Source organism: Cupressus sempervirens, chromosome 6 (assembly GCF_028749045.1).
Source record: "Cupressus sempervirens isolate cs-2001-9-10 chromosome 6, ASM2874904v1, whole genome shotgun sequence".
Classification (NCBI taxonomy): domain Eukaryota; kingdom Viridiplantae; phylum Streptophyta; class Pinopsida; order Cupressales; family Cupressaceae; genus Cupressus; species Cupressus sempervirens.
Window position 1 is genome coordinate 339,245,466 of NC_143123.1, and position 23,801 is coordinate 339,269,266.

Here is a 23,801-nt window from a genome sequence, read left to right on the forward strand (position 1 = left end):
ATGAGATGAAACCTCCTAATGCTCCTATTGCTACTACTAATCTAGTTCTAGCCACAAATGCTTCTGATTTAGTGTAGCTAGAAATACTTCTTACTTTAGCTTCATGTGATGACTTCCTTCTAGATATTGCAGAGCTATATGTGGAGTCTCACATTGAAGATGTGGGAGACATCATCAATGATATTTTTCTTCTCTTTTTTGAGGAAAATACTTCATCCATTGCAACAATGATAGATCCAACACAACAGGGTACACCTAGTCTTCTAGCTCTAGCATCAACAGATAACTTCTTGACATACATTGAAGGTTTGTTCATGGAGTCACACATAGTAGATTTGGGAGACATCTTTGATGATTTACATCTTCTCTTTAATGAAGTAGAATCTTCTTTAGTTGTCACAAGGGCTCACTCTGACCCTCCTATCCATTCTCTACATGATTAGTCTTTACAGGTTGATATGATTGTGGATCCTTATGTACAACAATTGTAGGAGGTCTCTTTATCATTTGAGTAGAAAGTTTGTTCTTTGTAACATGTTCTACATCCACCCTTGCTAGATCTACACTTCCTCTTTTCAACAGTATTGGAAGAAGCATCATTTTGCATTGACACATGGATAGTTAAGCAGGTTTTAGAGACACCATTCATCATCAAGATTCTTTCTACACATAGGGAAAGCATCTCACCTATACCTCTGCCATTGTTTCTTCCAATGGGGAGGAACATTATTTAGCAGTCATGGATTAGCTTCTATATTGAAGCAGCTCTCACTAATTAGCACTCTACATTTAGGGGGGGGCTACCTTGTCTCCTTCTTCTTCTCTTTTATGGGGGGGACATTTTCCTCTTATGTGGTTTTTTCCTTCTTATACTTCTCTTTTGTATATACTTGATGTATGTTGTAATGGGGGGGGTCTTGATTACTCAATCCATCCATGCATCTAGTTTTTTCATCTCTTTTTGGGGGAGGGTTTTTCCCATGAGGTTTCCCTCTTTCTTCACTTTATGAGAGATTGCATTATTTTTTTACCTAGGTATCTAACATGGCCTAGTAGCTGGGACCCATCATGCATTTTCATCCTAGCTTTTGTAAGCTTAAGTGCATTCCCCTAAGTTGCACTTAAGGGGGGTGTTGGTGTAAATAATAATTTACTTATTACACTTTACTTAAGTTTACTTAGGTCAATGCATTATTTTATTATTTATTATCTTGACACTTAGGAGTTTGCGTACTTTTATGAGTTATCATATTGATAAACACGAAAGTAAGCAACTCTAGTTCAACACATGGTCTCTACAACACTGGAGTTTTCATAATTAACTAAGTTATCATGTAGAAAACATAGTTATTTGCACTCTTATTTTAGCACATGGTGTCTATAACATAATTTTACATGCTACATCTTTGTAGGCTTATCCTCTCATCATCACACTTACTCCTGTGCTTAATGGAGGATAATCCACTTCTGGTGGACATATGCTTGGTTGTAAGAGTTATTAGTGTGTTGACTCCTAAGCATTCTAGAAGCATTCCAGAGGCCTTTATATGCAGGCACTCCTAGTGTGCATGTACAAGATAGAACATTGAATGACAATAAATCAATTTGGATATTGTTATTCTAATCATACCTTGTTGGTCTACTATTGTGCTTGTACTTGAGTTCCTTGATCTTGGGTGATTTTTCCCTAAGGAAAATTCTTATTTGGTATCATAGCTATACAAAATTCTTACAAGGACAACCTTGGATTTCCCCCTAGTGATAGCATTTAGTGTCTCATCATGTGAAGAGGAAGGTTCTACCACCCTAAGAACTACCTTTGGCCTAGCATCCTTATGGTTTTGTTGAGCACTACACAATTTTAGGACTACCTTAAGTATTTCATCATCTATATCATAATTGGGTTCCTTATGAAACTTAGGACTGAATCAATTATTCAAGGTCCAAATGTCCTATTCAAAATTTTCACTAAGTATAGTGAAATTATTCAACCATTCATTCATCCATACTTTAGCTTATCTAATTAGCAAGTTACTATAAATCAACATGCAAGTAAAACACACAAGAAATCAACACATGACACAGTGATTTACGTGGAAACCCAATTTGGGAAAAACCACTAGTAATATTCTACTCAATTTTCACCCTTCTAAAGTGATGCCCTATGAAAGGCCTACCCTATTAAAGGCTTACACCACACTGTTAAATGTGACTTGGTTAGAGGATTTAATAGTTAGAACATTCACTTGGAATGTCACCCTATTAAAGGATTTACAAATGGTTGTTAGTCCAACCTAAGTCCATAGGATTTTTAGATCTAATACAACTACTAGAGAGTATTAGAAAATCTTGACCTGACTACAACATACAACTTATCTTACAAATCTCAGATCACTTCTCAGCTCATACCCTTGCCTGGCCTTCAATCTCTACAACTCTTAACAATTTTTCTTCCTTGTCAAGCTTTATCTCCTTGCATCTTCATACTCAATGTACCAGTGCAATCATCTCTTTATGACCACTTGTAGAAGTAGAGCCTCTATGCTCTTCCTTCACCTAGATGTCTCCTTCTTGACACTCTTTCAACTACTTTGCAAATTTGGGACTTCAGCAGCAACAGTATCAGCTACTCTTTGCTTCTTGGTCTATGACTCCTTAAATAGAAGTCTTAGAGTTCCTTTTCTTGCTTGATTCTTCCATTTTTCAATTTCAATTCGCATGGATTAGGTAGGATTCATTGTATCTAACCCACATTCTGTTTCCTCTATAAATTTCTTGAATAATCCATTAGAATTCACCCAAAAATGGTTTACATAAGATTTTGTGCCAACAACTCATCATCCTTATCTTCCAACTTATTCACAAAATTAAATGCAACCACTATGTCATCTTAGATTTGACATATCTTCATCATTTGAAATAATGTAGCAGCTTGGCACTATTGAAATACTTGTGCTTGGCACATACTGTGTTACTCGGCATCAACTATGTTTTTCCTGATGCTTGACACTTGAAGATCACTCGGCAACAACTAAAAAATTTATGATGCTTGGCACCTGATCTTCACTCGACACTTGAAGATCACTTGGAACATACTAGAAATGTCTATTACTCGACTTCTACTAAGAATTTTCTTGACTTCAACTAACTTGCTCAGCGCCTACTAATGATCTTAGTTAAAGCTTTGCAACCAACCTTGTTACAACTTCTTATTTTTAAGTGTGACCAACCTCTGTATCTTTGAGTATGTCATCAATACATGACTTAACCATTTTCTTAATTGATCCTTGCACTTCATTACAACATCATAACTCAACCTTTCCTTTAGGTGCTCTTGTTACATCTTGTTGACCAAATCCTCTTCATCAATCAACTAAGTGATAGTGCTTGGATTTTACAAGTAAATATCATCCCTACAAATAGTAGGTTTGACATCAATGGAAAAAAAATGATTGAAAACATTCTTTTACAATAATCTCCCTCTTTGATCTTCAACAACAATGATATTTTCAATTAGATTTCCAACAATCTCCCTCTTTGGCATTGATGGCAAACCAAACTGATCAACCATCAGACTAAACTATTCCACCAAAAGCTTACTAGGTTAAAACAGTAAGTCAAATGCCAAAAAGTAAATTGTAACATCACATCCCCTACTACTATTCTGATTGTTTCATTTTACTTCTCCCTCTTTACTACTATATCCTTTATCTTTATCTTTCTCCCTCTTTATTATTCATCTTCTTCTATTCTAATCAACCTCTGAAATCTCCCTTTATCTTTATTCTAGTTGTTTATTATCTCCTTCTTCTTTTCTAATCCTTTATCTTCAATAGTTGTTGATCAGTTTTTCACTTCTCCCTCTTTGACAAAAATGCCAAAGACATGTTAGCATCTTAATATGCAGATGTAGCTCTTACAAGTTCAGTTAATATCTCCCTCTGTCACATTGCTTGTGACTGATTTGAAGTCTCAACACTTCTACTACTTTAGGCATGGATCCCAAAGTAAACATCTTCTACATCAATGTGTAAAATTTTCAACATTCAGCTTATTTGATGCAGGGCATTCTTACTTTTTGGTTCAAGTAGCCTTAGCTAGGGGTATCACCCCTAACTTACCTCTAAGATACTCAAAGGCATCTTTAGGTAGTGCTTTTGTGAAGATATCAGCAATCTGTTCCTTTGAGCTAACATATTCCATCTTCACTTGTTTGTCTTCCACCAACTCTCTTACATAGTGATACTTGATTGCAATATGCTTAGTTTTAGCATGCATTATTGGGTTCTTTGATATATTGATAGCACTTGTATTATCACAATAAAGTGTCACAGGCTCAATGACTTCTTCCTTATACCTTGCAACAAATGTTTGATCCATACAATATTGGTGCAGTTTATAGTAGCTGCTACATATTTAGCTTCAGTAGTAAACTGTGAGGTGCAACTTTTCTTTTTGCTTGTCCATGTAATCAACCTCTTCCCTAAGAAAAGTGCTCCTCCAATGGTTCTTTTTCTATCATCAATGTTACCTCCCCAATCTGCATTAGTGTAAGCTTTCAATTCAAACTTCTCATTTCTCTTATAGTATGAACCAAAGTCATCAATTCCTTTTAGGTATCTCAATATTCTCTTCACTACCATTAAGTGGTTTTCTCTTGGATTGGCAAAAAATCTTTCTACTATTCCAATAGCTAATGCAATGTCTGGTCTACTATGTAGAACATATTGCAGCTTTCTAATCATTGACCTATATATTATTTGATTTACTTGAAAAGATTCATCATTCTTGGATAGTTTATGACCTATTGCCATTGATGTGCTAGCTAGTTTTGAGTCTTCTAGCCCAAATGTTTTGAGTAATTCCTTGATATATTTGGATTGAGTCACAAATATGCCATGCTTCAACTGATGTACTTGTAATCCAACAAAGAATTTGATTTCTCCAAACATTGACATCTCAAATTCATGCTTCATTTGATTAGCAAAATCTTTGCATAAAACATCTTTTCCTCCAAATATTATGTCATCAACAAAGATTTATGATACCAAAATGTCTCTACCTTCCTCAGCTTTAATGTACAAGTTGCTATTGTCATCTATTCTTTCAAATCATATCTTTACAAGATATTTGTGGAACCTTTCATACCATGCTCTAGGTACTTGCTTTAATCCATAAAGTGCTTTGTGTAGCTTGCAGACCATGTCCTTGTTCTTCTCATCACCAAATCTCTCTAGTTGTTCTATGTAGACTTCCTCTTCTAGTATACTATTCAGAAAAGCTAACTTCATGTCCATCTGGTAGACTTTGAATCCTTTATATGTAGCATATGCAAGTAATGTTCTTACTCCTTCCATTCTTGCAATAGGGGCAAATGTCTCTCCATAATCCAATCCTTCTTCTTGTGCATAGCCTTTGCAAACTAATCTGGCTTTTTTTCTTGTTATTTCACCATTCTCATCAAGTTTGTTTCTAAACACCCACTTGGTACCAATCACATTCTTATCAGTTGGTCTAGGAACTAGAGACCAAGTCTTGTTCTTCTCAATCTGATCTATCTCTTCTTTCATGGCCTTATACCAATCATCATCTTGTAGTGCATCTTTGACTATGTTGGGTTCAACCTTGCTTAGTAGACATGATTCATTCCTTAGTCTATTCTTTGTCATTGGTCTAGTATCTTTATCACCAATGATTTGATTTGTAGGGTGATGTCTTCTTATATACTTGGCTAATCTGGGTTCAGTCCTTCTTCCCATTTTGATCCTTCAGCTTCAGAGTCATTTCATTCTTGTTCATTTGGCATTTCATCATTTCTTTCTTGCATACTATTTTCAAAATCACTATGTACATTTTTTACATTCTACAGCTCAGCTTCTAAATGTAACTTGGCATTCACTGGTTGAGACTCGGCAGATACTAAAGTTTGTTGCTGATTCCCAACTTGATTTGCAACATTGTCTTCAACTATCATTCCTTTGTAGAGGTATACAAAGGATCTATAATCCTCTATTTTCTTTGACTCATCAACCTGAACTTTTGCATGCTCATCAAAATTTACATTTGCACTCTCCACAATTTTGTTAGTGTTAGTATTCAAATACTTATATGCCTTACTTCTGGTGGAGTATCTAAAAAATATACCTTCATCACTTTTTGCATCAAACTTGCCATTTCTAGTGTCTTTTAGAATATAGCATTTACAACCAAACACTTTGAAATGTTTAACATTAGGTAAATGACCATACCACAATTTGAAGGGTGTTGCATTTGTACCTTTCTTAACTTTCCTCTATTCAGTGTGTAGACTACAATACTTACAACTTCTCTACAATATTTTAGTGCAACCTTTTTCTTCATCATCAAGGTTCTAGCACAGTCAATCACTGACCTATTTCTCCTTTCAGTAATACCATTCTGTGGTGGAGTTCTTGGTGCTAATGTTTGCCTTTTGATACCTTTGTCATTGCAAAATGTTTCAAACTTACTTGATGTGAACTCACCTCCTCTATCTGACCTTAGGCATTTCAGGCTCTTCCCTGTTTCCTTCTCAACTCTAGCTAAATGTCACTTGAACATTTGGAATGCATCAGATTTTTTCTTTAAAAACATAGTAGTCATCATCCTGAAATAATCATCTACAAATAGCATTATGTATCTATCTCCTAGGTAGCTTTGCACTTCTATTGGGCCACACAAGTTTGCATGAACTAACTCTAGTACTTCTTTGGCAGTGTATGTTTTGCTTTTGAAACTAGACTTAGTCATTTTCCCTAGTTGACATTGTTTACACATTGTGTTTTCAAGTTTCTTCAACTTGGGCAATCATCTAACTTTCTTTTTCTTGTTGATTCTAATCAGATTATCAAAGTTAACATGACACAACCTTTTATGCCATAACCACATATTATCAAGTCTAACAACAAGACATGTTGCTTCTTCTAGGTAAAATAGATTACTCCTAGTTTTTTCATGTTTCCCTATCAAATTTCCATCAATGTCATAGATCTTGGTAATTTTGTTTCCAAATTCAACTTTGCAACCTACATTGCCTAATTATGATACACTCAACAAGTTGTAGTTCAATCCTTCAACATAGTATGCATTATCACATGACATTTTATCTGTAAGTTTGATAGAGCCTTTTTCTTTGATTTCACATGGGGCATCATTACCAAATCTAACACTATTTCCATCATATTGAGTAAAGGTAATGAACTTACTTTTATCTCCTGTCATGTGATGTGAGCATCCACTGTCTATGATCCACTTGTCATTCTTGTTCACACAGGTAACTAATGTTGGTGCTTCATCTTCATCTTTGTTTGATTCATCTTTCATGGCTACATAGACTACTTCATGATCATTTTCATCAGAGTCCTCTTCAACAATGTAGCATCTTTTTCCTTTCTCCTTGTAATCTTTGTTGTCATCTTCTTTTTTGTTCCTTTTTTTTCTTCTTTGGACATCTTGCAGCTATATGACCTACTTCATTGCAATTGAAACATATGATAGGGAGCTTACCTTTGAATTTTCCTTTACCTCTATGGAATCTCCTGGATAGTAGTGCTTCTAACTATTCCACATCTTCCTCATCTATGCTGCTATCACTGGATGCATGTTTTGATTTTCTTCTTCTCTTGCTTAATGTGTCCTCTTCAATATCTTTTATTGTCATCTTGGCCTTGAAAGTAGATTCAAGGTCCTCAGGTTTATAGTTGTCAAAATTGGATAGCTCAAATGTAGTAAGTCTCCAACTATTCCTTCAAAGGTTAGTGTGTTTCCTTGTACACACCTTAGCTCTTGAATGGCTGAAACTCTTATAGCATAGATGGGGAGTAAAGTTCTTAAGTATTTGCTAATGGATGTTTCTTCTTCCAGTTGTCCACCTAAACTTCTTATTGCACTCGCCACTTCTTTTATTCTTGCAGCATACTGAGCAGCATTTTCACCTTCCTCCATTTTCATGTCATCAAACTTCCCTCTTAGGCTTTCTCTCTTTTCTCTCTACACATTTTGATCACCTCCATAGATATCTGATAAAGGTTTCCACATTTTGAATGCAGTGTTACAGTCTTTGATGTCATCATATTCAACATAGCTAAGTGCAACTGCAATTTCCAACATTGCTTGGTTGTGCTCCTTTTTATTTAAATAATCTATAGTGAGGGGTCTTGTTGGAGTTACATGCTCTGTTCTAATTAAGATTTGTGCATAATCACCTATTGATCCAAGGTGCAATTTCATCAAACTCTTCCATGCAGCAAAGTTGTCTTTATTATCTTGGGAACTTCTCTCTTGGACATCTTGATCTTCCTACTTCTAGTACCTTGAAACTAAATTAGAAAAGGGCTCTAATACCAATTGTTAGAATTTCTTTAGAATAATTGAGAGGGGGGGTGAATTAGTTATTCAAGGTCCAAATGTCCTATTCAAACTTTTCATTAAGTATAGTAAAATTATTCAACCATTCATTCATCCACACTTTAGCTTATCTAATTAGCAAGTTACTATAAATCAACATGCAAGTAAAACACACAAGAAATCAACACATGACATAGTGATTTACGTGGAAACCCAATTTGAGAAAAACCACCACTAACATGCTACTCAATTTTCACCCTTCTAAAGTGATGCCCTATTAAAGGCTTACAACACACTGTTAAATGTGACCTTGTTAGAGGATTTAACCACCATGTTAGAAATGGGCCTAGTTAGAGGACTTTAGAACATTCACTTGGAATGTCACCCTGTTAAAGGATTTACAAATGGTTGTTAGGCCAACCTAAGTCCACAAGATTTTTAGATCTAATACAATTACTAGAGAGTATTAGAAAATCTTGACCTGACTACAACATACAACTTATCTTGCAAATCTCAGATCACTTCTCAGCTCATATCCTTGCTTGGCCTTCAATCTATGCAACTCTTAATAGCTTGCCTTCCCTTTCAAGCTTTATCTCCTTGAGTCTTCATACTCAATGTACCAATGCAATCATCTCTTCATGACCACTTGTAGAAGTAGAGCCTTTCTACTCTTCCTTCACCTAGATGTCACCTTCTTGACACCCTTTCAACTACTTCACAAATTTGGCACTTCAGCAGCAATAATATCAACTGCTCTCTACTTCTTGGTCTATGACTCCTTAAATAGAAGTCTTAGAGTTCCTTTTCCTACTTGATTCTTCCATTTTTCAATTTCAATTTGCATGGATTAGGAAGGATTCATTGTATCAAACCCACATTTTGTTTCCTCTAGAAACTTCTTGAATAATCCATTAGAATTCGCCCAAAAATGGTTTACATAAGATTCTGTGCCAACAACTCATCATCCTTATCTTCCAATTTGTTCACAAAATTTAATGCAACCACTATGTTAGCTTAGATTTGGAAAATCTTCATCATTTGAAATAATGCAACAGCTCAGCACTATTAAAATATTGGTGCTTGACACATACTGTGTTACTCGACATCAACTATGTTTTTCCTGATGCTTGGCACCTGAAGATCACTTGGCACCAACTGAAAATTTTATGATGCTCGATACCTGATCTTCACTTGGCACTTGAAGATCACTCAACACATACTAGAAATGTCTATTACTTTGCTTCTACTAAGAATTTTCTCAGCTTTGACTAACTTGCTCAGCACCTACTGATGATCTTAGTTAAAGCTTTGTAGTTAACCCTGTTACAACTTCTTCTTTCTAAGTGTGACCAACCTCTATATCTTTGAGTATGTCATCAATACATGACTTAACCATTATCTTAACTGATCCTTGCACTTCATTACAACATCATAACTCAACCTTTTCTTTAGGTGCTCTTGTTACATCTTGTTGATCAAATCCTCTTCATCAATCAACTAAGTGATAGTGCTTGGATTTTATAAGTAAATATCATCCCTACAAATATCAGGTTTGACATCAATGGAAAAACAATAATTGAAAACATTCTTTTACAATAATCTCCCTCTTTGATCTTCAACAACAATGAGCTTTTCAATCAAATTTCCAACAATCTACATCAATGTAGGTATAGCTAATCTTTGCATCACGGTTCTTCTTGTTAGTCTTGGATGATTCCTATTTTTCATATTTAGGTAATAGTTGTTTGAAGGCTTTGTGATTAGAATTTTTACTAAGCCATTTGTTATGACTTTGCCTCCATCAATGAGATCTTGGATAACTTCTTTGAGTTTAAAGCAATTTTCAATGTTATGCCCTTTGCTCCTATGATAATTGTAAAAATGATCCTCCCTCCACCAAGGAGGTCTGATGGGTGGATCATAGGACTGGGAGTTGTTTGGAAGTGTGGAAAGCTTTTTTGTGAGAAGGGTCTTTAAGAACATTTCATAAGATTCTACCATAGGTGTGTAACCATGCTTTGTCTTAGAAGATTTTTTGGTTATAACAAATGTTTGAGACTTTGAAGTCTCTTGTTGTTTTGTAGAATAGACAACATTGTAATGGTTAAAGGTTGACTCCTTGGTCTTAGGAGCATCTGCTACTCCATTGACAACATATTTGTTCCTATTCCAAGGTCTGTTTTTGTCTTTACCATTCCCATTTCCATTTTTTCTTTGTTCAACACAATGTCACATTTTCTAATATAGCAATATTCTCAATGTGGTATGCACTTTCAACCATATCATTAAAGGATGTGAATAGTTGTTTCTTAAGGTCATAGTAGAGATTAGGTACACTTGAGTTGACAAAATTTTCAATCTTCTCGGTCTCAAGAATCTATCAAGGGTACCTAGAGTATAAAGATCTTCATTTTTAATGGAAGTATGTGGCAAAAGGTTCACTTTGTTTTTTCTAAATGTAGCACAAGTCCAACATAATGATATGATGTTGAATGTTATAGGAGTATTGTTGGATGAATTTTCATGTAGTTCAAATGGCTTGAGAGGGGTTGAAAACTTTGTGAACCTTTCCATAGCTTGACCCCACAAGCTCCTAGGGAACAACCTCATAAGATATGTGTCCTTGTGCATAAAGTCCATGCTAAGAGCATATAAGTATCTTATATGGTTGTGAGGATTTTCATTTCCATCATATTTGTCATATTTAGGAACCTTTATATTCTTACGAAAAGAGACCATGTAAATACTCCTATTGAAAGGAAGAGCGAATATTAATTTGACAAAGATATTTTGGAATGTTCCTTAGAAACTTGTAATTGGATGAGTTTATTTTTGAGTTCTCATCATTCCTCTCTCAAGCTCTTGGCTTCAGTAGGTTCTTGTTTTTGGATGATTCTTTGCACATCAAAATTGTGAGGGAGTTTCCATCCCTTAGCTATCATGTATTGGAAGTATTGGTTCCCATTTTGTTATAAGACCTTTAGCATCAACCTTTGGGTGACCTCATCTTGTTGAAATCTCATGAGCTCTTCACTAGTGGCATCATCATTGGTATCACTTTTGTGATATGAGTGTGAGTGTTTGGGTGGTGATGGGCATGCTCCCATGTTTACTCTAGGAGATCTACATAGTGTGTTGTTTCCATCATTGCCACCAAGAGTAATGTTCTCAAAAGGATTTCTATAGTAGCCATGTTTATTATTGGCATTACATGCATGAGCATCAACTTCAGCTTAATGGTAGGATCTTTCTTTATTACCCATGTGTATGGCCTCTAGTTGTGCATGTTCTTCTAAGATACCTTTCCTCTCTTCTAGGTGCATGGTGAGTGACACGTTGTCCTCAACTCTAGGAGTATCAAAGGATGTATTGAATGCCCATTTCTCAAAGCTATAAAGTGGGTTATGCCAAGTATTAGCTTCTTGTGGTTTATCAAAGATCGGCTCCCCCACAAAAGGTTGTCCTTAAGGACACCTAGTTGGAATTTCCAATTGTTCAAAGGTGAAAGAAGGATGACTCCCTTTGTTGACTTGGAACATAGTCATGAATGGAATATAAGGGTATGTTTTTGACTATTAAGATGAGGTAAATCATTTCAAATTTTAAGCTCATGAGGTCAAGAACGATTACTTATCAAAGATAAAATAAGTAACTATCTTGTCAAGAGTGCTCAAGAATTTACAACACTAATGACTCAAGCCATGAGGGTGAGCAAGTAGCTAACATAGAGAGGTAACAAGATTTTGACAAGTGACCATTAGTGATGTTTGTAGCTTACATCTGATAAACTAGACCCATCTTTTCAACTTAGAAAAATACCTATCATCAAGGGTTCAGACTAGACTTGGGTAGGATGAAGTGACAACACTCCTAAATCCACTAAGATGATATTTTTACCATGTTTTGGAAGCAATAAAAACCAAACAATATTTCTCAGAATGAAAGATGATATAAGGTCGGCAAAAAGTATCGTACGATATACTTCACAATAGTTGGGTGATATTTTTCTCTCGAGCAATAGACTTCCTCAAACAATAAGATAGACTTTAGAGGTAGTAGTCAATAGAGTTTAGAAAATCCATATGATACTTTGACAAGTGCAAAATGTCACATGATATTTCTCAAAAAGTCATGCGATAAAGGACCACTGAACAACGAAAAATTTAGTTTGAATCTTGAAAATCCTATGTTTGTGTTGATTTTTTGAACATTTAAAACTAGAACTTAGCGTTGATAGTATAAGACGTCAATTTATAGCTAAAAAAACATGGTTTGAAAATAGTAAGCATATTTAACATGTCTCAAACAATTAGACAAGGGACAAAGAAACCTTGCTAACATGCAATTGGGCTATCAAAGAAAATCGATGTTGGGTGAAACTGTGGTTCAAGTATTAAGGATAATTGATAAGATTAAGAGCCAGTTCATCTTGCATTTAAATATCAATCTGGGGTTGTAAACTAATGAAAGGTATAGTGGCTATTTTCTCAAGGTATGAAGATAGCAAACCAAGTGGGGATGCATGCAGCTAGAACATGTGGAAGGAAACCTACAAAAAACTGGCAACAAGAACTATCACTTCCTTGCGACAAGAGCTAAACTACAATTATTAAGGAAAAACTATTCTAAGAAATAGAAAATTGCACACTCAATAATAGTGATGAAATCACTCCCTAATTATTAATAGCAAATAGACACAAGCTTTTGATTAGATCACATAACCCACAATTCTAATCACACCTAATTAATTTCACTTTAGTACTTTTAAAAACACACTACTATGAAATGAAAATCATACCCTTAATGTTCCAAAATATTTAATAATAATGTAAATAATATATGACACAATCTCTAATAGGAGGTTGATCTACTATAGCAAGACAAAAATAAATAAGACTCAGAAAAGAATGCAATAGGAACTTTAGTTGGTAGGTGAGCGAATGAAGTGCAATAGGAAGTTTAAGTTTTCTATGTGCAAAAGATGGAAAAAGAACAATTGAATGAAATATATGAAAGTGAAATAAGAGTAGATCAATAATTTGGAAAATGAATAATTATTTGAAAAAGACTAAATGATTAGAATTTTTAATATGATAAAGATTCTATGAATTATATTCCTCTTATCACAGACATTAATATGTAAATAAAATATTTCAACATCCATGCACTTACAGATTCTCTTCCTCTACAATCAAGGCTTAATCTAATAGAGCATGCTAATGAAATATCAATTGCATAAACACAAATAGAATCACACAATTAATCAAACAAAAATGAAAACACACAAACAATCTAAACAATATCACTAGTCATCGCAAGAAGTGGATCCTACCACCTCATTATTCCTGGTGATGAAATATGAACAACTTTCTACTTTTCCTTGATACGAATAGTGACATTTTATTCAACCATAAATAATATTGAACTCACACAAAATTTTGCTACAGGAAGATTTGTATGCAGAAGTATTTTCATGATATAAAAATCTGCTCTCTAAAGCTACAGCAGAGCTCAAATATATAGTTCAATGTTACAACAATAATTGGCTAAAATAAGATGGTTTGGTTTGGCCATCTTAACAATATTATGATCTTCATTTTATTCCTCATATTAAAATGATTTAGTTACAACAGCAAGCTCAAAATAAGAAGTACGTTGTTTTCTACTTCCATAAAATAGAAAATTAGCCATGGGTTTAAAATGGTTGGTAAAAAGTTAATTTATTTATCAACCAATCACGTGCAACAACAAAATAGGTGATAAGAAGATCTAATAAGTGATAGGAATTCTATCAAGCTACAAGAAGTCTGACAAGTGCTAGGCAATCTATCAAGCTGCAGGAAGTATGATGGATGACAGGAAGTTCTGTAAAATTCTAGACTGCGACAAGAAGATCTGCACTTGCGAATTAGAATGTTGCAAACCATATATACAATGACATTAATCATTTTAATTAGTAAAAATAATCAATAAATAATTCCAATAATTTAATCCCAAAACTCTATTAAATACTACTTATATATTTTTAATCATATGCAATAAAAGGTGGTAAAATATGATAAAATAGAATGGAATAAAGTATGGGAATGAGTATGAAGGCATACAAGATGGATTAAAAGATGGTATAAAATGGGTCATAATTGACTATCATCAATTGCTACGAATGCTAACAAGATTATTTTTTGTTCAAGAGCATTTACACAGGTCTGGCACATTCGAAAACACATGCCAAGAAATACTACCTAAGGTCACAGTTCATTACTCAACAACTTGGCCCATGCTTGATGCCCCTTCACCTCACACTAAGTGGTTACCCATGAGAGATATTGGCTTTTTCATGGAAGCACCATTGGACCAACCAAGGGGGCACAAATGGTGAGTGTAAAATCTTGGGGTGATCTGAGTTATTCACTAGGATTGGTCCTTGCACCAAGATGTTGAGCAGAAAAATAAGGTAGCTTCTAACCTATGTTGTTTAGAAAGGGTTTCCATTTGTAGCACTCTCCTTGAACCAAATTACAAAATACCTTGCCTTGTGGCAAGTAACAGGCCTCACAACCACAAGAGTACCTTAAGCATTCTTGCCTATCATTTTTCTAATGGTCCCAATCCCACAAATATCTACACTAAGAGAAGACAAGCACTAAATCTACCAAGGTTTTGTGTCCTTGATACCCTTAAGTTTATAGTGGGTTTGAATAGCCGGGTTCACTTGTCCCCAGTTGGGTCATTCCTCTTGTTTGCTCAAGAGTAGGCCCTCTAAAGGATTTTAACTACACAAAATAGATCCACTTTTGCCTGGGTCAAAATTTCTAATTCGCCACAAGGGTGAAGAGCATACTCTCCTATTCCAATTGTTTCCCCCAAACGCACCAAGAAGCTTAATTATCTCACTTACTTTCAAAATCTAAAGGTGGGTCAAGATTTCTAATTCACCCCCAAGGGTGAAGAGCATACTTTCCTACCACCAAAAGATCTTAACTACAAGTTTTATGTGCCTATGAAAGAAGAACAACTAGTAATATTATCCCACACAAAAATAAGGGAAATAAAGTATACTTGTTATTTTTTTAATGCTTTTAGGAAACCCTGCAAACAACCATTAGTAGCCTTTTCACATCTAAAGCTTTGGCATGCATTTATTTAGAGAAATTTTGTAAGCTATTAGAGCAACCCTACAAGAAAAAAATAATAGTCTAACAAGAGGGTTAGTCCAACATAAGGTAAAAGCCTTCAATAAAACCTTTGTCAGATAGCAATAATTCTAAAAAACCCAAAAAGAAGAATGTCAAAGACAAAAAATTGACTAAAAAAATCAAACAACAACAAGTTCTAAGTTGGGTGATAGTTTTCTATCTAACAAAATATTGTATGATACTTTGCAATATATAGGTACGATACTTTTGTGTTACGCAACATTTCTCCCTATACTCATGCAATAGAAATTTATATACATATGATATGGAGTTATGTATGTGCATATGGTACTTTAACTAGTAAAGTATCACACAATAGTACTAAGAACTATCATATGATACTGATAAAGTATCACATGCTAATTGCAACTACGAAGAAAAAAAGACAAGAAAACAAGTGGAAAATGCAAGATAAAAGTGTAGATTGAGAGGCAAAACCAAGACGTTCTTCCCCATGGTGGGTACCAAAAATGTACACTCAAATTGTGCACTTCTCTAACCCTTCTATCCAAGGTATCCCATAGGTTTTGAATACTTGAATGGCACCTTAGAGCTCCCTATCAATGGAGTGCAAAGGTGTGTTTGTGCATAGGACGAGCTCTCAACTAAACCTTAGAGACACAATCCTAGCTAGTAAATCATGCAATGGGAAATTTTTTAGACAAGAGAATAAGTACAAATATCTAAGAGAGCTCTCTAACATGCAATGCAAGAAAGTACTATGCTATCATGAAATGCAAGAATGCAACTAAGCTAAACAAGATGAATGTGTTACAACCATTGCTGATTAAGCTATGTGAGCTATGTTAATGTAAATAGAAGAGCTAAGCTATTGCAAATGCATCTAAACTAGAATGAGGATGATAATGAGAGAATGAGACAAAAAGAAAGAATTTCTCCACAAAGCTCTAAGGAAACTTAAGAAACCTACAACATAGCATTAGCTCAAAAAGGGATCCTTAGAGAAGTAGAGAGCTCTCTCTTTTAAACATATACACACACTTGAGATCAAGATCAAGAAGTGGATAATCAAGGGTAAAGGTTGAGTTTTGGCATGATCCATGTGCAAGATCAAGTCAAGTAATGAGAAGGAGTTGAATTTTCATGTGAGATAGTCTTTTATTTTTAATTGTAAATAGGGAAAAAGAATTTGTGTGTACATTGAGTGGGTTAGAAGAATGGGGTCTTTTATTTAATTAACAGGGGACATGTGAATGCACAATGCAACTAAGCTACACAAATGAAAGTAGTATAGTCATCCTAGTTAAACAATGTGATCTAAGCTACTTGCAAAAAAGGAACTACACTATGTGCAAACTAAGCTAAGATGTCATGCAAATAAAATGCCATGAATGCAAAGGATGAAGGCAAGAAGATGTTTCTCTCCACAAGAAGCTCTCAAGTACTCTAATGAAAATCCTGCAACATAACAATACTCAAGAGTGTGGATCCCTAGAGGGGAGAAGCTCTCTTGCTTTTAAAGCTATACGGATGGTAGAGATCAAGATTGAAAGAGTGGATGATCAACGGTTGAATTCAAAAATGGGAGGGATCTGTGTGCACACACAAGTCAACCAATAGAAAATGAGTTGAATTGTCATATAAGAGAAAAGTCTCATAACCTTTTTCTTTTAATTTCAAAAATAGAAAAGAACTTTATGTGTGCACTTTAAGTGGGTTAGGAGAATGGGGTATTTTATTTAATTAGAAGGGGACATGTTCTTTTAATCAAATAATGAACTTAGGAGAGCATAGTCAAACTATAGGTTATAATCAAATTAATTGATTATTAGCAATTTGGTCTAGGTAAATGATTAATTAAATTAGCCAAAATACTGAGAAAGGGGCTAATAGTCTAGATGACCATTTTTGAGTGATTAAATTTTCCCCTCTTTGACTAATGTGTGATCAATCTGAGAACACATTATGTCAAAGAAAATAGAAGGCAAGTAGGTAGCAATAGACATAGATATCTGATTTTGAAGAACAAAATGCAGAAAAAGATAACGAATCTTGAATGTATAGCCTGATAGTGATAGTACTGAACACTAGGAAAAGATGATGTCAAAATCCAAGAAGAATACTAACACCTAGAAAAGCAGATAGGCCAGGAGCAAGTGAAAAGATCAATCATATGCTCCTAAGAAATAGATAGCTATAGTAAGCAATGATAGAGTATTTATGCCCCCCTCATGATCAAAATTGAAATGAGGTAAGGGGAATGTAGAAACAAGCTAGATATGCATAAATTGAGATATAGCATTGTCCAAGATGACAGTTGAATGATTAGAACCAAAGAGTGACTATTAAGAAGTGATAGAATGCCCCAGTTTGACCAGAGTTGACCATGAAAGATAAAGCATAAAAATTAGGTCAAATTGAGTGGAAAAATGATTTTAGACATGAAAAGCTGAATAGAAGGAGATATGAAGCATAGAAATGGTGAATACATGAAGAAATGAAGATGCCCCAGCGATGATTCAGAGATTAGGCCTCAAAAGATCAGCTAACTATTCAGAAGAAGATAAAATTTTAAAATGTGATTTTGACCATCAAAATGAACTTGGATTTCAATTTTGATCACAAAAACATATCTAGGACGTCGAAATTAGCCAGGGGTGCAATTTTTGTGCAATTCTGAGAGGTTTAAAAATTAGGTCAAAATGAGGTCAGAAGCTATAAAAGGGGCCCAAGTGTCATTTTCAAATCATTTTTTCTTTTGTGAGTTGTTGAGAGCTTGTGAGTGTTGAGAGGCTACGATGTCTTTGGTGAACATTCCTCTTCACCGACACCATTTCGAGCATGGTCAGTTGCATAACCGGCCCAAGCAGTATGGGGCGTTGGTAAGTAACAACTTTTTATCACTATTTTTGAGCTTTTGTGGTGTTTTTTTGCACATTTATAGGGTTTTTTGTAGAATATCACATGATACTCTAAAAGTATCACATGTATACTTTAGTAAGTATCGTGCAATATTTTTTTCCCAAAAATGTATCACACACATGCAATGAAGTCTATCGTATGGCACATACCCATATGTCGTATGAACTGGTGTGAAATATCACATGATACTCTATAAGAAAATTATGTCGCCTGCAATAGGAAAAATTATTTCACAACATGTTTTTGTTATTTTTTTTGGCATTATGAGTACATTTTTTATGTGTTATTGACATGTATATGTTGTGTGCTAATAGGATTTATTCCCAACGCTATTGATTAGGGCCCCCAAAGTGGTGGGGTTACATGTTGTGCAGTATTTGAGCGATGATGAGCATGTGGCCATATCTGCAATGGGTTTGCAATGTGTTATACGAATGCCCTGTATACAAGTGAACTATGGATTGTTGATTACATTTGTTGAGCAGTGGCATAGCAAGCATAACACCTTTCATCTACCGACTAGTGAGGTGTCTATTACATTGGAGGATGTGTATCACATTCTTTGAGTGCCATGTCACAATGAGCTAGTAAGTTCTTTGATTGATTGCTGTTGTCATGTTTTGCAAATGTTGATCTGAGAGATACTGATATTAATCCTGGTTATGTCATAGGTGTATTATGATCAGACCCTAACAGAGGGGCAAGCTGTGATGTAGTAGTTGTTTCATGATGTCACTATCTTAGATTGGCATCTAGGTTGGGAGTGATTGATTGCGGAGTATGGAGTAGATTTCTCTCTTCCTAGCTTGCTATGTTCATTGGTGGCATAGGATTTAGTGACAGACAAGGGCTAGAAGGGCTTCCCACTAGGCTGGGGTTGACTGGTATTCGATCTGATTACACAACCATGGAGGAATTAATGTGGTGAACCATTCCATTGCTTGCCCTCTTAGAATCCTAGGAAATAACCTCATAAGAAAGGTGTCTTCATCCATAAATTCCATGCTAAGAGCATAAAAATGTCTCACATGATTGTGAGGATCACCATTTCCATCATATTTGTCATACTTAGGAACCTCTATATCCTTAGGAAATGGTAACATGTAAAGACTCCTATCAAATGGAAGGGAAAATATTGAGTCAAGAAATGAAGTTTTAGGTGGTTCTTTTGAAGCTTGTAGTTGTCTAAATTGTTTCCTCACCTCTTGTATTTCTTCCCTTAATATCTTAGCTTCAATGGGTTCTCATTTTGGAATGATGCATTCTACATCAAAATCTTGGGGAAGTTTCCATCCTCTTGATGCCATGTATCAGAAATATTGATCTATGTTTTCCTCTAAAGCTCTAAGCATCATTTTTTGAGAAAAATTGTCTTGTTGGAACTTTATGACATCTTTGCTAGTTACTTCTTCATCACTATCACAATGAGAAGGGCATGTGCCCATGGCAACTCTAGGAGTTTTTGGAGGTGTTTTGTTGCCATCATTTCCATCAAAAGGATTTTGAGAGCAAGTCCCTTTATTCCCTTCATGATGAGTATAGTTATTGTTTTCAGCATGTTGACATTCTTTCTCCCTAGCATACATGGCCTCAAAGATCCTTTGGTTTTCACATGCTCTTTCCTCTAAATGATGTTGGACTTCATCAGAATGCACCATGGTGACCAAACCATTCTCACCCTTAGGTGTCTCACAAGGTGTGCCAAATGGGTTTTCAAAACTGTAAAGCAGATTATGCCTAATGTTAGTTGTTTGTGTTTCAATTGGCTCAAGGTCTTCCACACAAGGCTATCTATGAGGACGTCTAGGTGGGGTTTCTAATTACTTGAAAATAAAAGGGGTATGGTTCCCACTCCCAACTTGAAATCTGGTTGTAACCGGCATGTAAAGACTTGTCTTTTTTAATAGGACAAGAAGAGTAAGTAAGATTTGAAGCTTTTACAATCAAGATTAGTCACTTTTTAGTGTGTGATAGATGGCTTGTCAAGCAATGCTCAAGAATTTATAGTACTGGTGACTCAAGCCAAGCAAGTGAGCAAGAACCTCAATAGCAAGTAGCTAAAAAGAATGGTAACTAGATTTTGACAAGAGATTTATCAGTGACATTTCAAGACTTATATCCAATGAACTAGACTCATCTTTTGAACCTTGAACAATTTCCTAGCATACAGATATGTAACTAGAATTCAAGGAACAAGAATGACACACTCTAAACTGGAAATACCAGAATGTAGATGTTGTTTTGGCAAGAAATAACCCTAGGTGATGCTTTATTAGTTACAAATGATAGTGAAATAGCATAAAATATCATACAATACTTTGCAGATAAGAGGGCGATTTGTTTCTGGCAGGCGCCAGTTTGCAGAAAGCAATGCAATAGAACTTACGATTTAGAGTGATATAACTCAAACATGCAGGCGATACAATTTTGGTAAATTTCTATCGCGTGATATTTCTTTAGAGACCAGGCAATAAAGTGCCAATTTTTGCAAACAAGACTAGTTTTGAATCAAAATTTTGCATTTCAGTTTCAACAATCCAGTGATTTTTTGAATCAAGCAATGTAGGTTTCTAGTTCGTGTCAGTTATCAACAAGGTTTGCAAACAATAAGTGTTTTGACATGTCTTCAAATAGTTGAACAAGGGTAAAAACAACCTTGCCAACACACACTTGTGATATGATAACAGCCTTTCCACTAATATTACCACAATTTTTTGATGTGCAAGAACATTAAAATTGGTCAACACCTTCGAAAATAATAGCCTACCAATCTACCTTAAGTTCACGGTTCATTACTCAACAACTTGGCCCACACTTGATGCTCCTTCACCTCACACCAAGTGGTTACCCACAAGAGATATTGGCTTTTTCATAGAAGTGCCATAATCACAACCAAGGGAACACATGTGGTGATTGTAAATCTTGGGGTGATTTGAGTAGTCCACTAGGATCGATCCTTGCACCAAGAAGTTGAGCAAAAAAATAGGGTGAATACTAACCTAGGGTGTCTAGATAGGGCTTTTTTTCATAGTGTTCCTTTTGCTCCCAATTACGGGACACCCCACCTTGTGGTAGGTAACAAGCCTCGTGGCCACAAGAGCACCTTAAGTGTTCTTGCCTAGTGATCTCCCTATGGTTGAAATCCCATAAGCGATCACACTAAACGAAGACAAACACTACATCTACCAAGGTTTTGTGTCCTTGATAGCCTTGAGTTTATAGTGGGTTGGAAGAGCCAAGTAATTTTCTTGTCCTCACTTGGGGTGTTCCTCTTAGGTTGTCCAAGAGTATGCCCTCTAAAGGATTCTAACTAAACATTGAGCAAATCAACTCTTGGAGGTCAAGATTTCTAATTCACGTCAACGGTGAAGAGCATACTCTCCTATTCCAATCGTGTCACCCAAACACTTCAAGAAGAGTAAATTACCCACTTGTTTTCAAAATCCAAAGGTGGGTCAAGATTTCTGATTCACCTCAAGGGTGAGGAGCATATTCTCCTATCATCAAGGAATCTCAATAACAAGTTTTAATGTGTCTACAAAAATGAACAACTTGTATAGGCCGCATATGAAATAAAAAGTAAAAACAAGTTTTGGTTTTTATCCATCAGACAGCCCTGCAAACAATCGTTAGTAGCCCTTTTGCATTTGAAGCTTTGACATGCATTCTTTTAAGTAATGTTTCAAACCTTCAAAATGTTACCCTACAACCACAACTGTTAGTACCAAGGCTTAGCTTCCAAAAACAAAGAGAAATCTATGAATGCACTTTTGCAAAACTGTTTAGAAACTTGTAAAAACCAGCAACCAGCCAACAACAATCAAAAATTGACCAATACACCTTAAGCAGCAAGAAAATCTTTGTCAGGTGATAGTTTTCACTGGAAGTCTGTCGTATGATACTTCACAGTATACTCGTGTGACAAAACTTCTCTATACAATATTTTTCCTTAAGCCAGGTGACATAAGTTTGCATACAGGGGCAATATAGTTCAGTATAACTATGAAATGCTATTTCCAAAAATATATCTCACAATAGTACTAAGAACTCTTGTACGAAACTAGAAAAATGTTGCCTAGAATTGCAACTGTTAAAAAAAGAAAATGTGAAATAGAAAACAAAAATGGTGATGAAAACAACAAAACTAAGGACAAAACTATTGTTCTACCCCATGGTGGGTGCCAAAAATGTACACCAAAAAGAGTGCACTTCCCTAAACCCTTCTATCCAACATTTTTCATAGGTTGGAAAGCTTGAATGCCGACTTAGGGCTCCCTAGTCATGGAGTGCAAAAGCATACAAATAATGCACAAAATGGATCTTAGTTGAGCCTTAGAGATGCAACCCTTGCTAGTAAACCATGAAATGGAAAATTCTTTATGCAAGAGAAAAAATGCAAGTGTCAAAGAACTCTTTATGCATGCAATACAAGAATGCAACTAAGCTACAATGGAATGCACAATGCAACTAAGCTACACAAATGAAAGTATTATAGCCATCCTAGTTAAACTATGTGATCTTAGCTACTTGCAAAAAAGGAACTACACTATGTGCAAACTAAGCTAAGATGCCATGCAAATAAAATGCCATGAATGCAAAGGATGAAAGCAAGAAGATGTTGCTCTCCACAAGAAGATCTCAAGTATTCTAATGAAAATCCTCCAGCATATCAATACTCAAGAGTGTGAATCCCTTGAGGGGAGAAGCTCTCTTGCTTTTAAAGTTGTACGGACAGTAGAGATCAAGATTGAAAGAGTGGATGCTCAATGGTTGAATTTGAAAATGGGAGGGATCTATGTGCACACACAAGTCAACCAATAGAAAATGAGTTGACTTGTCATATAAGACAAAAGTCTCATAAGCTTTTTCTTTTAATTTCAACAATAGAAAAGAACTTCATGTGTACACTTTAAGTGGGTTAGGAGAATGGGGTCTTTTATTTAATTAAAAGGGGACATGTTCTTTTAATCAAATAATGAACTTAGGATAGCATAGTCAAACTATAGGTTATAATCAAATTAATTGATTATTAGCAATTTGGTGTAGGTAAATGATTAATTAAATTAGCCAAAGTCTTGAGAAGGGGGCTAATAGTCTAGATGACCATTTTTGGGTGATTACAGAAAACACATAAATTTCTCAAAAAAAATTGTGTCGAGAAATTACAATGTATTGCAATAATATACAACTACAATGGCTAGAAGGAACATGTTAATTGTTGGAGCAGAGTCCTCTAATGGATTATTAAATGATCTTTCAATGATTTTCACTAATTTCATCTTTGAACACCAACATGTGTCTTCAATTATACTATTTTTGGGTGATTACACAAGTAACTCAATATTTTTTAATGGG